This window comes from Ranitomeya variabilis, chromosome 4 (genome assembly GCF_051348905.1).
Source record: "Ranitomeya variabilis isolate aRanVar5 chromosome 4, aRanVar5.hap1, whole genome shotgun sequence".
In the NCBI taxonomy this organism is placed as follows: domain Eukaryota; kingdom Metazoa; phylum Chordata; class Amphibia; order Anura; family Dendrobatidae; genus Ranitomeya; species Ranitomeya variabilis.
In genome coordinates this window covers 122,630,840-122,647,126 of record NC_135235.1, presented here as the reverse complement: position 1 = coordinate 122,647,126, position 16,287 = coordinate 122,630,840, and the positions used below count along the sequence as shown (strand labels likewise).

The window sequence follows — 16,287 nt, the reverse complement described above, 5'->3', positions numbered from 1 at the left end:
ACATATGGCTGGAGCCAGGAATGAGACACATGGGGCCAGTGTGGGGAATATTATTATCATAGGGGCTAATTAAGGGATATTATTACTGCAGTGATGTATTTATTTATTTTTTTGAGTATACTGTTTTAAATGGGGGGGGGGGCGGTCCTGTTACTGTGCAGAGTGACACTATGTCGCCTTTTTTTCTCCATGTGGTGTAATGTAGAAGTTGTGAAAAGTTAAGTAATGTGTTCTGCAAGCAGAGCTCGAGATAACTGTGTTATTTCCTGCAGAAACGAGTCCTGGCTGGAAGAAATGATGGCGGTCTGTGCTGGATGAAAGATGAAGGACTTCACCTAGAGACATCACTGGTGAGTCAGTGTTACCTATACACTGACATTATACACTGTATACTATATACAGAGATCCTGTGTACAATGTCACCAGTGATCTCTGTATTACCTCTACACAGACACTGCATACTAAGTACAGATCTCCTGTGAATACTGCCACTTATGGTGATAGTATTGGGTTTTCGTTTTTTTTTTTTTTAATTACTGATCAGTATTGTAGTATTCAGTCACTATGTGGTGGTAATATGTGGTCTGGAAATGGTGTTGTGGCATTTGTCCCTTGAATGTGCTATTTGGTCACCAAGTGGTGGTAGTATGTGGTCTTGACATGGTGCGGTGGTATTTGTTCCTTGTATGTGATATTATTCGATCACTGTGGTTGTAATTTGTGGTCTGGTCATGGTGCAGTGGTATTTGTTCCTTGTATGTGATATTATTAGTCAAAATATACCTAAATTGTATTGCAGATTTTAACAAATATTTAATAGGTTACAGTAGAGTATGGCCCGGCCATTTTTCTGGAATAATCTGGTTCGGGTAAAAAATGACCCCCGTCACATGACCCCTCCATCACATGACCCCCCGACACATGGCCCCCTGTCACAAGACCGGGGGGGCCCACAGTGTCTGAACAGCCCGGGGCCCTGGCTACCCTTAATCCACCCCTGAAGCCAGGCATTTCAAGCGGGGACTCGCCAGCGAATGACAATGAATATCATACGCCGGTAACGTGTGTGCTGACGTCAGCTGCCAGCCTCCTATTGGCTGGCGGCTTTTAATTATTGCCGTGCGGGCCCACAATAGAGTTTAACTGAACCTGCGTCTCGGACGCAGGTTGAGTAACTGCACCCGCAGAATCCTGCAGAATCCTGCAGCTGGGGCCCGGTGAGCAGAAGAGAGGGGGCCTGATGTGAGCCCCCTCTGTTCACCAGGCTCCATACGCCATTCAGAGCAGTAGTGCCCTGATGGCGGCCCTGAGGATACGTTCACACAACCATATTTTCAGTCTTAGAATAGTATTCTGTGTATGAAAAAAGCAGACAGCATTCAAACCAATATTATTCAACGGGGCAGAGCAGATGAGCAATTTTTTTCACTGACCGAATCTGCGTGTGAAAAAATGGCGACAAACACGAGTTTAGTCTGTAAATCGAAGGAGACTCTACTGTTCTAATCTATGGGTGTGAAAAAATACTGACGCCGTGCGGAGCCACAGTGTAGCATTCAATTTTTATGGATACATTGTAATTCTGTAAAAAAGAAAGTGTAAAGGGTCTTGTAAATAATTAATAGCGGCTTCTGTAAAAACAAATCTGAATGTTTTTTTAGATGCTCGTGTGAACCTACCCTCACTTTGATCTTTGTTTAATTAATTAAAAGGCTAGTAATATTACTATAAAAATAAATAAATTAACATATTTGGTATTAATGCATTCGTAAAACTCACCTATCAAAAATCTGAAATTAATTAACCTGATTGGTGAACAAAAAAAGTAAAAAAAATAAAAACGCCAGAATTACGGGTTTTTTCCTTTCTTCCCCAAAATAGTATCATTGCAAACATCAGTTTGGTGACAAAAAAACACATTATTTTCTACAAACTTCTGAATTTTTGTTCACTTTAAAAAAATAAAAAGGAAGTTTGCTATCACCATAATAATACTGACCTAGAGCATACTGACCTACTGACCTCGGTTCCCCGGTCATTTTTACAACACAATGAACGCTGTAAATGCAAAACCCAAAAAACGAGTTCAGAATATCATGTTTTTCACCATTTTATCGCATTGAATTATTTCCTTTGTTTTTCGGTAGATGATATGATAAAATGAACGGCGTCAATCAATAATCCATAGCTCAAATGGCTTTGTTGATGGAAAAATAAAGTTACAGCTTTTGTTAAAAGAGGACGAAAAAAAATAAAGGCTATGTGCACACGTTGCGGATTCATGTGCGGATTATTCCGCGCAGAATTTGAAAAATCAGCAGGTAACACGCCCTGCGTTTTACCTGGGGATTACCTGTGGATTTACCATGGATTTACGGCAGTTTTTGCGTGGTTTTCACATGCGGTTTTACACCTTCGGATTCCATTTATAGAGCAGGTGTAAATCGCTGCGGATTCCGCACAAAGAATTGACATGCTACGGAAAATAAACCGCAGCGTTTCCCTGCGGTTTTGGTTTTCCATAGGTTTACATAGTACTGTACAACACATGGAAAACTGCTGCGAATCCGCAGCCAAATCCAAAACGTGTGCACAAACCCAAAAAGTGTAAAAAGTTTTTTTTGTTTTTTTTTATAACCACAAAGGGATTGGGTGATTGGGTAACAGTGATTTTGATTAGCAGGTTTTTTTATTTATTTATTTTTGTTTTGGGTTTTATTTATTTTTTATGTATGTTTTTATTTCCAGTTTATTTCACATAGTGTGTGGATCACCAGGTCATAAGACCTTCGGGGGCATTATTAGGAGAATTTAATATTCCATATATATACTGTGTGTGTTATATATAAAATTTATCTTTTTACTTGAGCAATTCGGTTAATGAACCATGCCCACCACCATATTCACAGAGCGGCCAACCCTATCTAGCCAACATTCCCTTACATCATACAGGTGACCTCACAGCTACTAGGTAATGAGAGAGCGTTCTACCTGTCATAATGGCCTCAGGGTGTAGGACATTCTACTGGCAGCCCACAAGTTATTAGCAACCCGCCTGGTACCATCAAGACATCATGGCTTCTCACAAGAAAAGCAGGAGATCCTATCCCAGAAGGAGAAGGACTCGCAGACCCCATAAAATGGGTAAATGTTATTGAGCCTACAGTAAACAGTATAACCTCCATTATAATGCTATACATGTAATTCTTGGCAATGGGGAACCTTATATTTATACATTGGCTTCTTCTAGGTCATAAACGTAGACACCGTTATTATTCCAGAAGGCGGATGTAGCAGAACCAGGAATAACCCCTTACTGCTGTCACCGATGACCACTTCTCTCCTGATCGAGTCCACTGGGGAAGTTGAAATCAAGAAATTCAGAACTTCATAATCTGTCAATAAATCAGCATAAGGGCACCGGCATGAAATAAACGACCATGAGCAGATTGCAGTCTCTTCTCTTAGTTTTATAGAACTAAAATTATTTAGATAAAATAAGGTAAAACAGGACTAACAGTGGATATAAAAAGAAACATTTTAGAATTTCTTCCACTTTTAAAGTCACCTGTAATCTGTACAAATCCACTGCAAAACAAACGGAAATCTTTTTGGATGGAAAAATAAAAAAATTAAATTAACCCCTTTCTGACCTCGGACGGGATAGTACATCCGAGGTCAGAACCCCCGTCTTTGATGCGGGCTCCGGCGGTGAGCCGCATCAAAGCCGGGACATGTCAGCTGTTTTGAACTATTAACTAGTTAAATGCCACTGTCAAACACAGACAGCGGCATTTAACTACCGCTTCCGGCCGGGCGGCCGGAAATGAGCGCATCGCTGACCCCCGTCACATGATCGGGGGCCAGCGATGCTTCTGCATTGTAACCATAGAGGTCCTTGAGACCTCTATCGTTACTGATCCCGGCTAGCTATGAGCGCCACCCTGTGGTCGGCGCTCATAGCACACCTGCATTTCTGCTGCATAGCAGCGATCTGATGATCGCTGCTATGTAGCAGAGGCGGTCGAGTTGTGCCAGCTTCTAGACTCCTATGGATGCTATTGAAGTATGGCAAAAGTAAAAAAATGTGAAAAAAATGTGAAAAAAATAAAAAAATATATAAAAGTTTAAATCATCCCCTTTCGCCCCATTCAAAATAAATCAATAAAAAAAATCAAACCTACACATATTTGGTATCGCCGCGTTCAGAATCACCGGATCTATCAATAGAAAAAAGCATTAACCTGATCGCTAAACAGCAAAGCGAGAAAAAAATTCGAAACGCCAGAATTAAGTTTTTTTGGTCGCCACGACATTGCATTAAAATGCAATAACGGGCGATCAAAAGAACGTATCTGCACCGAAATGGTATCATTAAAAACACCAGCTCGGCTCGCAAAAAATAAGCTCTCAACCGACCCCACATCATGAAAAATGGAGATGCTATGGGTATCAGAAAAAGGCACAATTTTTTTTAGCAAAGTTTGGAATTTTTTTTGTACCACTTAGATAAAAAATTACCCAGACATGTTAGGTGTCTATGAACTCGTAATTGCATGTAGAAAAGCCACGGAGACACCATCACGTGTTTCTCAACGCAAGCAATGAATAGACAGGTCTTTCACCGGGAAGGAACAACCACGGGAAGGGCAGCATCCAATAAAGGAAAACCACCTATGCCAAAACATGGTATCCATCCACAGATTTCCTTTCTTGGATGCTGCCCTTCCCGTGGTTGTTCCTTCCCGGTGAAAGACCTGGCTATTCATTGCTTGCGTTGAGAAACACGTGATGGTGTCTCCGCGGTGTTCAGGGCCGTATTTGCCACTAGGCACTGGAGGGCACGTGCCTAGGGGCGGCAGGCTGCAGGGGGCGGCACCAAGACAGAGAAGAACTTTTTTTTTTTTTTTAACCTCCCCTTCCCTCCCTCCGTCAGACAACCCATGAAATGGGTTGAATTTTTGGTATTTCCAGGCCTCCGTACCTTGTGAGGTCACACTCATTCCAGTAGCCGCCGTCCATCTTGGATTTCCCTGGTTTCCAGGGACGCTACCTGCCAGAGCGTCCCTGGCTCTGTACACGCGGTGCTTTCACCTTATCATCCTTCCTGGCTCCGTGCTGCTTCATTGCTCCCCCCTTCTCGGATTACAGCTATCCACGGCATTGTGTGCACAAACTTGAAGCTTCTTAAAGGTATAGTAACCAAAGTTACTACGTTGCTTCTATTTATCTGCTGCATCACCAATGCTAAATAAGGAGGGATCACATTACTAAGACAGCCCAAATTTGTTTTTTTTATTAGAGTCTTAACTTCAAAAGTGCCAAACTGCATTGATAAACTACACTGCTCATAGAGCTGAAGATGGGGGGGAGGGGGGAGGGAGAGTTTGGTGATGGGGGGAAAGAGTTTGGTGACAAGGGGGAGTCTGGAGGAGCTATATACTGGTGACAGGGGGGAGTCTGGAGCAGCTATATACTGGTGACAGGGGAGTCTGAAGGAGCTATATACTGGTGACGGGGGAGAGTCTGGAGCAGCTATATACTGGTGACAGGGGGGAGTCTGGAGGAGCTATATACTGGTGACGGGGGAGTCTGGAGGAGCTATATACTGGTGACGGGGGAGAGTCTGGAGGAGCTATATACTGGTGACGGGGGAGTCTGGAGGAGCTATATACTGGTGACGGGGGAGTCTGGAGGAGCTATATACTGGTGACGGGGAGAGTCTGGAGGAGCTATATACTGGTGACGGGGGAGAGTCTGGAGGAGCTATATACTGGTGACGGGGGAGAGTCTGGAGCAGCTATATACTGGTGACGGGGGAGAGTCTGGAGCAGCTATATACTGGTGACAGGGGGGAGTCTGGAGGAGCTATATACTGGTGACAGGGGGGAGTCTGGAGCAGCTATATACTGGTGACAGGGGAGTCTGAAGGAGCTATATACTGGTGACAGCGGAGAGTCTGGAGCAGCTATATACTGGTGACAGGGGAGTCTGGAGGAGCTATATACTGGTGACGGGGGAGTCTGGAGGAGCTATATACTGGTGACGGGGGAGAGTCTGGAGGAGCTATATACTGGTGACAGGGGAGAGTCTGGAGGAGCTATATACTGGTGACGGGGGAGTCTGGAGGAGCTATATACTGGTGACGGGGAGAGTCTGGAGGAGCTATATACTGGTGACGGGGGAGAGTCTGGAGGAGCTATATACTGGTGACGGGGGAGAGTCTGGAGCAGCTATATACTGGTGACGGGGGAGAGTCTGGAGCAGCTATATACTGGTGACAGGGGGGAGTCTGGAGGAGCTATATAATGGTGACAGGGGGGAGTCTGGAGGAGCTATATACTGGTGACGGGGGAGTCTGGAGGAGCTATATAATGGTGACAGGGGGGAGTCTGGAGGAGCTACTGGTGACAGGGGAGAGTCTAGAGCAGCTATATACTGGTGAAAAGGGGAGGCAGGTGCTGCTATATACTGGGGAACAGGGGAGGCTGGTGCTGCTATATACTGGGGAACAGGGGAGGCTGGAGCTGCTATATACTGGGGAACAGGGGAGGCTGGAGCTGCTATATACTGGGGAACAGGGGAGGCTGGAGCTGCTATATACTGGGGAACAGGGGAGGCTGGAGCTGCTATATACTGGAGAACAGGGGAGGCTGGAGCTGCTATATACTGGGGAACAGGGGAGGCTGGAGCTGCTATATACTGGGGAACAGGGGAGGCTGGAGCTGCTATATACTGGGGAACAGGGGAGGCTGGAGCTGCTATATACTGGGGAACAGGGGAGGCTGGAGCTGCTATATACTGGGGAACAGGGGAGGCTGGAGCTGCTATAACTGGGGAACAGGGGAGGCTGGAGCTGCTATATGCTGGTGACGGGGGAGTCTGGAGCAGCTATATACTGGTGACGGGGGAGAGTCTGGAGGAGCTATATACTGGTGACAGGGGAGAGTCTAGAGGAGCTATATACTGGGGACCAGGGGAGGCTAGAGCTGCTATATACTGGGGAACAGGGGAGGCTGGGGCTGCTATATACTGGGGAGGCTGGAGCTGTTTTATACTGGGGAACAGGGGAGGCTGGCAGTGGCAGGCTGGGTCGGGTGGCAGGGATGCATTTTCCCCCTGGGCCGGTCCCCAGGCAGCTGTTCAGGGCTGCCGGAGGATCGGCACCGTACTTTTGATTGCGGATGCCAAAACTTAATTTGCAGCCTGGCTGGCAGACTCCTTCCTGATCTTGCATGATGCATCCACATGTATTCGCCTCTTTGAGACGCGAATACATTTGAATGCATGATATACACAGAATGCACAGAGCAGAGCATCGCGGTTGTTCCCGTGCCGTGGCCTAGCGTGCAGCAGAGTGATGAGGTCATCAGGCTGCGACCTCATCACTCTGCTGCTGCTGGCAACGCGGAGTGGGGCAGAAGAGGCGGGGACGCAGCAGCCGGCGTGAAGAATGGTGAGCAGCGCTGCGATGAGGAGCAGAAGCTGAGCTACTCAAGATTAGAGATCTGTCATTTGCTGTGTATAGGGAATGGGCCATGGTGTTAGTAGTCCACGAGGGCAGCCGCATGGCATTGTGTGTGTGTGTGTCTATATGAGTTTGTGTGTGTGTGTGTAAGGACTCATACTCACATGCGAGAAACTCGAACAATTCTCACACGTCAATACCCGACACTGCAGCTCCGCTCCTGAGTGCCGGGTGCAGTGCCGAGTATTGACATGCGAGACTCTGTCTGAGTTTCTCGCATGTGAGTATGAGCCCTAAGAGTGTGTGTGTGTGTGTATGAGAGTGTGTGGGTACGTTCCCACGTTCTGTACCCACTGCGTGTTGGACGCTACGTACACCCACTGCGTCCAGATGTTACAGCATAGTGGACGGGATTTCATGAAATCCCATCTCCACTATGCATGCAATGACTCCTCCTGCTTTCCTGCAGAGACACATGTGCGGCTCGTCTTTTACGGACTGCAGCATGTCTATTTATTTTGTGGAGACGCTCCGTCTCCGCTAGATAAATGTCACCCGTACAATATATTGGACTCAGTGATTCCGCACAGTTCAATCAACATATGAGGAATCACCTACGTTCAAAAGCCGGCAGCACTTTAGACGGAGAAGACATGTGACCGTCATGCATTCATGCAGGGATCACCATAAAAAATATATCAAAATTTATTAGACTATATGTAAACCACACAAAAATATTAAAAACGTTTTCCACACAAAAATACAAAATCATGCCCTGTGAGGACAGGGGCTGCGGATCACTGGCCAACACCCAAAAAGTTTAGCCCCAATGGGCTTAGTACATCTCATAAGTAGGTGAGGTTCCTGTATGGTCCACAGTCTGATGATGAAGGTAACAACAACTCCCAGTATCTCCTTACTATAGTTAAGGACATACTGGGAGGTACATGTTCATGTCATACAATTGTATCATGGGGCTGATCTAACAATGAAATTGACCACCATAATAAGCGTGGTGCTGCATTCATCTATTGATGGTGGTTCTGACCCTGCATTCATCTACTAATGGTGGTTCTGACCCTGCATTCATCTACTGATGGTGGTTCTGACCCTGCATTCATCTACTGATGGTGGTTCTGACCCTGCATTCATCTACTGATGGTGGTTCTGACCCTGCATTCATCTACTGATGGTGGTTCTGACCCTGCAGTCATCTACTGATGGTGGTTGTATCGCTGCATTCATCTACTGATGGTGGTTCTGACCCTGCATCACATAACTGCCCAATCCCACCACCAGCACCAGAGAATCCTCACAGCGCAGTGTGCACATGATGTGAGGATTCACATATAGTGACTTTAGACTTGAAGCTTAAGATCGGACAACCTTTTTAACGATGGGCCGCTACTCATGGGCCACTGCTGTGCTTGCCCCCAAGGCTAAAATTTGCCACCCAGCCCCTGGAGACTGGTGCTATGCAGGCTGGCAATTTAGGGGTGGCTGACACTTTAGAATAGGGATTGGGGGGCATATTCCTATAGATGACTTTGAAAAGCTGAAGGTGTTAAAAAAAATGCTCAAAAGACTGAACCTGTGTACAGCAAGTGCAGGCGTTCATACTTTTAGTGTTTGTTTAGCGCTTTTTAAAGCGTTTTACAGAGTGCATCTGCCTTAAATAGATGTCACAGACTCAGTGTGTGACGTCAGTAAGAGGCGCAACCACGAAAAGTGTCTAGGGCAGCATGAAGGCCGAATACGGCCCTGTATAAACCTTTCAACACTAGCGCCACTTTCACTTCCTTCTCCTACATTTATACCTTGTATATATTCTCAGGTTCTTTTTTCCAGATATAGACGATATATTTTATGTCACTCAATCCGTACAAATCTATTGAGAAACAACCTGAAATCATTTTGAGGGTTCTGGCCAGGAGTATGCATGCCTGACCGCCGTTCCCAGACAATGGTGAATCCTCGCAGCGCACAGTGCGTGACCTGGGAGGATTCACAAGTCTGCAGTCACACATCCCCAGGTCCAGCGCTGGGGACTCATCTTTAGGTGTTTATTATACTTGCTATTGGGATCTGTTCATTATTTTGACATATAGGGCGGACTCTAGCTCTATTAAGGGTTTGTCTGGTTATCACTAGTTATAGATTTTTGGCTTTTTAAATTTTTTTAATATATGCCTTGACTTAAGTACAAATAAACCTTGAGTTTCTATTGATGATCCATCTTATTGCATACTTTTCCCTTATTATCGTTAGTTTTCCATACAGTTTAACCGCTGTTATGACCCCAATGGCGAGGGTCTCAGAGATATCAGCAAGTCTGCAAAGTACAAAAATCCAGCTCATAGGGCAGTGGTAACTGGATTGACCATATATCTACTCCTAACGCCAACACTAGAAGTAACCGGGGAACATGCCTACGTTGGTCGCTAGATGTCTCGCGCCAGCCGGAGGACTAACTACCCCTAGAAGAGGAAAACAAAGACCTCTCTTGCCTCCAGAGAATAGACCCCAAAAGTAGGATACAAGCCCCCCACAAATAATAACGGTGAGGTAAGAGGAAATGACAAACACAGAGATGAACTAGGTTTAGCAAAGAGAGGCCCACTTACTAATAGCAGAATGTAGTAAGATAACTTATATGGTCAACGAAAACCCTAACAAAAATCCACACTGGAGATTCAAGAACCCCCGAACCGTCTAACGGCCCGGGGGGAGAACTCCAGCCTCCCTAGAGCTTCCAGCAAGGATAGGATACAGATTATGTACAAGCTGGACAAAAATGCAAACAAAAACAAATAGCAAAAAGCAAGAAAGCAGACTTAGCTTAATCAAGCAGGAACCAGGATCAGTAGACAAGAGCACTACAGATTAGCTCTGATATCAACGTTGCCAGGCATTGAACTGAAGGTCCAGGGAGCTTATATAGCAACACCCCTGACCTAACGACCCAGGTGAGCATACAAGGGATGATAGACATACCCAGAGTAAAATCACTAGTAGCCACTAGAGGGAGCCAAAAGGTAAATTCACAACAAACCGCCATTACACCCCTCCACACATTATTATGACCTCTAAACAACCGTCAACACAATATGATGACCGCAACACAATCCTTTACATTGTCTAATGGCTTTCTCCCAGTATAATGGCCCCATTAGTCCTCCAAACAATATAACGGCCCCCACATAGCCTTGAAACTATATAATGCCTTTGAGCCATACAAACTGTATAATGGTCCTCACGTAGCCCTGCAAACTGTATGATAATCACCACAGAGCACTGCATATAGTATAATGGCCCCCACATAGCCCTGCAAACTGTATAATGGTGCCCACATAGCCCTGCAAACTGTATAATGGCCCCCACATAGCCCTGCATATAGTATAATGGTCTCCACATAGCCCTGCATATAGTATAATGGCCACCACATAGCCTTGCAAACTGTATAATGGCCCCCACATAGCCCTGCATATAGTATAATGGTCTCCACATAACCCTGCATATAGTATAATTCAGAGGTGTATCTACGTTTTCTGGCATCCTTAGCAAATATTCATTTTGGCGCCCACCCCCTCCCAAGGACATATGCGATTTGCACACTTAGTCATGTACCCATGAGGTCCTCTCCCTAATGTTCTCAATGTTCAGTGAAAAACTGAGAGAAGCAGGAAGAGCAGCTAGTTGTCACAGGATCATAAGTATGAAAGTCGCATATGAGTAAAGTGTCCATGTGATGAAACCTGCAGAGCTGAATCCTGACATTGCAGGCTTCCGAATTCTCACAACTAATGCACTGCACACTTTTAGGATTCTCCCTTGCCGGGGGACAGTCATGTCATCACAAGCATGCGATTTGTATACTTCTGACCACATTCCAACTAAACGTGCCTGGCCTCGCTTAGTTCATTTTCATTAAGTGATGCCACACATGTCTAGTCAGCGCATGACTTCATGTATGTAAATCACCAGCACGAGAGAATCGTGACAGCGTGCAGGGCGCACTGTGAGAACTCAGAAGTCTGCAGTCACAAAGAATGACTGCAGACTCATTACAAACTGGGACATCCCCTTTAATGCTCCTAACATAAATAAAAATATGAGAATTAGTCAGTATCACAAATAACATTTACATCCAGGTACCTTATAGATGAAGTCGTCTCTGGAGTCGTTCTCGTTCTTTTCTTCACCTTGTCCAGATCCCATGATGAGTTTTGTCATCCACAGCTCGTCTCTGCAGACTTCCATCTTCTCTGTTTTTTTTCAGAAAATCTCCACATGATGCCCTTAAAGATAGAAGTGTAATTATAATGCTCCTGATTAAAAAATTGCCCCTCACTATATTGTCTGCACAAAATATGACCCCCACATTGTCCCTCTTTTGGTACATGCTCTTTACACTGACGACTTCCTTCCATACCCAACCCCTCTTCACACCGTCCTCTTATACTGTGTCCCCCCTATAGGGCCCAGTATTTACACTGTACTCTCTCGTCACACTCTCCCTCCTTGGTATACTGTCCCCTCCTGGCTGTGCCCTTACACTGTCCCTCCATGCTACACCCCACTACTCAGTTTCTATTCTGTGCCCACTCACTTTACTCCCCCATACTGTCTCCTCACACTATTCCCCTCCCTCCTTATACTGTCTCCTCTCACATACCCCTGTTCACCATACTGTCTTCTCATATATTTACCCCCTCACTTTCTATACTGCCTGCTCACCTGACTCCCCATACTGTCTGCACACATCACATCACCCTCACTCCCCGTACTCTGTCCACATACCTTTCTCACATCGGTACTCATACTGTGTCCACATACATTCCCCCATTCACTCCCCATACTGTCTGCACCCATCCCCCATACTGTTTCCTCATAAATGCCCTCCATTCCCCCATACTATTTCCTCATACATGCCCCCATTCCCCTGTACTGTTTCCTCATATATGCCCCCCATTTCCCCCTTTGCTCTTCATTTTGGGTCCTCAAATCTTCTCCACACATTAAATCCCCCATCCTCACTCAAATTCTCCCCACACACAATAAGGCTATGTGCCCACATTGCGGATTCGTGTGCGGATTTTTCCGCACCGTTTTTTAAAAATCCGCAGGTAAAATGCACTGTGTTTTATCTGCGGATAACAAGCCGATTTATTGCGGATTTCCAGCGTTTTTGGTTCGGATTTCACCTGCTTTTTACCACTTGCGGATTCCTATTGAGGAGCAGGTGTAAAACGCTGTGGAATCCGCACAATGCTATTTCCCCACGTTGCGGATTCCTGTGCGGATTTTTCGGCACCGTTTTTGCAAAATCCGCAGGTAAAACACACTTTGTTTTACCTGGGGATTTACCTTGGATTTACCTGTGGTTTTTGTACGGATTCCACATGCGGTTTTACACCTGCGGATTCCTATTGAGGAGCAGGTGTAAACAGCTGCGGAATCCACAAAAAGAATTGACATGCTGCGGAAAATACAGCGCGGCATTTCCACGCGGTATTATCCGCACCATGGGCACTTCGGATTTGGTTTTTCCATAGGTTTACATGGTACTTTAAACCGGATGGAAAACTGCTGCGAATCCTCAGCGGCCAATCCGCTGCGGCCAATCCGCTGCGGATCCGCAGCCAAAACTGCAACGTGTGCACATAGCCCAAACAATTGACATGCTGTAGAAAATACAATGCAGAGTTTCCGTGCGGTATTTTGTACACCATGTGCACTGCGGATTTTGTTTTCCATAGGTTTACATGGTACTGTAAACTGGATGGAAAACTGCTGTGAATCCGCAGCAGCCAATCTGCAACGTGTGCACATACCCTTAATCCCCCATTCCCACTCCAATTCTCCCCACACACAATAAATCCCCCATTCCCACTCCAATTCTACCTACACACATAACACCCCCATCCCCACTCCAATATTCCCCACACATAATAAATCCCCCTATCCCCAATCAAATTCTCCCCACACACAATAAATCCCCCCATCCCCACTTAAGTTGTCCGACCCCGTGCACTTAATCTTCAGATCTTAATCTTAATCTTCCCTGCACTGAATGTGTCAGCGGCGCCGGAAGTAACAGCGGTGACATCACCGCTGTGCTCTGCTTTACGGCCGGCCGGCGCTCACACAGTCAGTGCAGGGATAGCTCTCTGCAGCAGCGCGTGGACGCCGGGGGACGTGACAGACATCAGAAGGTGAGTATGTAGTGTTTTTTTTTACTTTTACAATGGTAACCAGGGTAAATATCGGGTTACTAAGCGCGGCCCTGCGCTTAGTAACCCGATGTTTACCCTGGTTACAAGTGAACACATCACTGGATCGGTGTCACACACGCTGATCCAGCGATGACAGTGGGTGAGCAGCGACGAAATAAAGGTCTGGACTTCTAGCTCCGACCAGCGATATCACAGCAGGATCCAGATCGCTGCTGCGTGTCAAACTCAACGAGATCGCTATCCAGGAGGCTGCAACGTCACTGCAACGTCACGGATCGTTGTCGTTCTCGTTGAGTGTGATGGTACCTTAAGGAACGGTGTTATACGTGATAAAAGAGGAAACTATGTAACAAAGGATGGTGTTATACAGAATTAGTGAGTACACTATATACTAAGGGACTGTGCTATATATAATAAGTGAGTGCACTATACACTAAGGGACTGTGTTATACATAAGTATGTACACTCTATACCAGAGGTCTCAAACTACATTCCTCGAGGGCTGCAAACAGGTCATGTTTTCAGGATTTCCTTGTATTGCACAGGTGATAATTTAATCATCTGCAGAGAATGATTCCAGCACCTTGTGCAATGCTAAGGAAATCTTGAAAACATGCATGGTTTGAGGCCCTCGAGGAATGCAGTTTGAGACCCCTGCTCTATACCCTCCCCATCATTGCCCATTCTTCCACTTCAATCATTTCCTCCTCCCCACCATACCCACCATTGCCCTCTCCATCACCCCATCCTTTCCGTCTCCTCCCCCTATACACACAACACCATTTACCTCTCTGCACTTTCCCCTGCAGTGCTATGCACGCATACACACACAGACGCACACACAGCACCTCTCACCTGTCCGCATGCTCTCCCACAGCTGAAGCATCACCGTTGGCAGCTTCCTCTCTCTGGCACAGCCGGCCGCTGAATGATGATGTCATCCAGCGGCGCTGCTGTCTGTGTGAGAGAGACGAAGCACGGCATGAAGCAGGAAAGATCCCTGCACATGCGGCCGGCATGCAGCAGCTTCTCTGTGCCGGCTGTCAACTTTACATTCGGCACACATAACAGCCAACTTTCAGTCAGGGGGTGGCAGAATGCAGCCACCAGGGGAGACACTGCTGACAGCCTGATTATGAGGCCCGACTGTGCCCCCCCGACAGCTGTGCCAGGGGCACATACCCCAGCTATCCCCCCTAGATACGCCTCTGGTATAATGGTCCTCACATAGCACTGCAAACTGTATAATGTTCTCCATATAGCCCTGCAAACTGTATATTGGTATCCACATAGCCCTGCAAACTGTATAATGGCCCGCACATAGCACTGCATATAGTATAATGGTCTCCACATAGCCATGCAAACTGTAAAATGGCCCCCACATGGCCCTGCATAAAGTATAATGGCCCCCGCATAGCCCTGCAAACTGTATAATGGTCTCCGCATAGCCCTACACATAGTATAATGCTCAAATCCAAAGTAAGTCTGAAATTGCCAAATACAACACGCAACAAGACTTAAACCACAATTTTCAATAATATTAATATCATAATGTTTATTAATAATTACAACATAATAACAATAATTATTGCCAGCAAAAAAACCTCCAATGTAAATGGAGCGGATACATCCACATAACATCAATGAAAAACCTATATGAGAAATAAATAAATAACCAATGCCTATAACAAAAGAACCTGTCTTATATTAGGTAGCATCCTGTCACAAATGTGACCATGGTGCATAGAAAACAATGAGCATCAGATATACTATGGAAGGAGCTAAAGTTTATTGCACTGCCAACCGGCATGTACTTGTACGCTCACTGCCAATATCCAATGTTACCAATGCACATTGTGGATGCAAATAAACTAGGCAAAAAAAAGGGTTGTACTCACTTAAGGTATGATGTCCGTGTCACCGTTCCTGTACCCCCTGTTCCTGTATAGTATAATGGTCTTCACATAGCCCTGAAAAATGTATAATGGTCACTACATAGCCCTGCAAACTGTATAATGGCCCCCACATAGCCCTGCAAACTGTATAATGGTCTCCACATAGCCCTGCAAACTGTATAATGGCCCGCACATAGCCCTGCATATAGTATAATGGTCTCCACATAGCCCTGCAAACTGTATAATGGTCACCACATAGCCCTGCAAACTGTATAATGGTCTCCACATAACCCTGCAAACTGCATAATGGCCCGCACATAGCCCTGCATATAGTATAATCGTCTCCACATAGCCCTGCAAACTGTATAGTGCCTCCACATAGCCCAGTAAATGGTATAACGATCCCAACATGCCCCAGCTATCCCCCCTAGATACGCCTCTGGTATAATGGTCCTCACATAGCACTGCAAACTGTATATTGGTATCCACATAGCCCTGCAAACTGTATAATGGCCCGAACATAGCCCTGCATATAGTATAATGGTCTCCACATAGCCCTGCATATAGTATAATGGTCTCCACATAGCCATGCAAACTGTAAAATGGCCCCCACATGGCCCTGCATACAGTATAATGGCCCCCACATAGCCCTGCAAACTGTATAATGGTCTCCACATAGCCCTACATA

General features: G+C 45.9%; 1 long non-coding RNA gene across 1 annotated transcript; it reads left to right on the top strand.

Annotated features, from left to right (window-relative positions):
* The first annotated feature begins 334 nt into the window (after positions 1-334).
* LOC143768495 (uncharacterized) lies at positions 335-3,449 on the top strand. Its single transcript, XR_013213896.1, has 3 exons — positions 335-350; positions 2,953-3,144; positions 3,251-3,449. It is a non-coding gene; the product is annotated as an uncharacterized LOC143768495 (long non-coding RNA).
* The last annotated feature ends 12,838 nt before the right edge of the window (positions 3,450-16,287 follow it).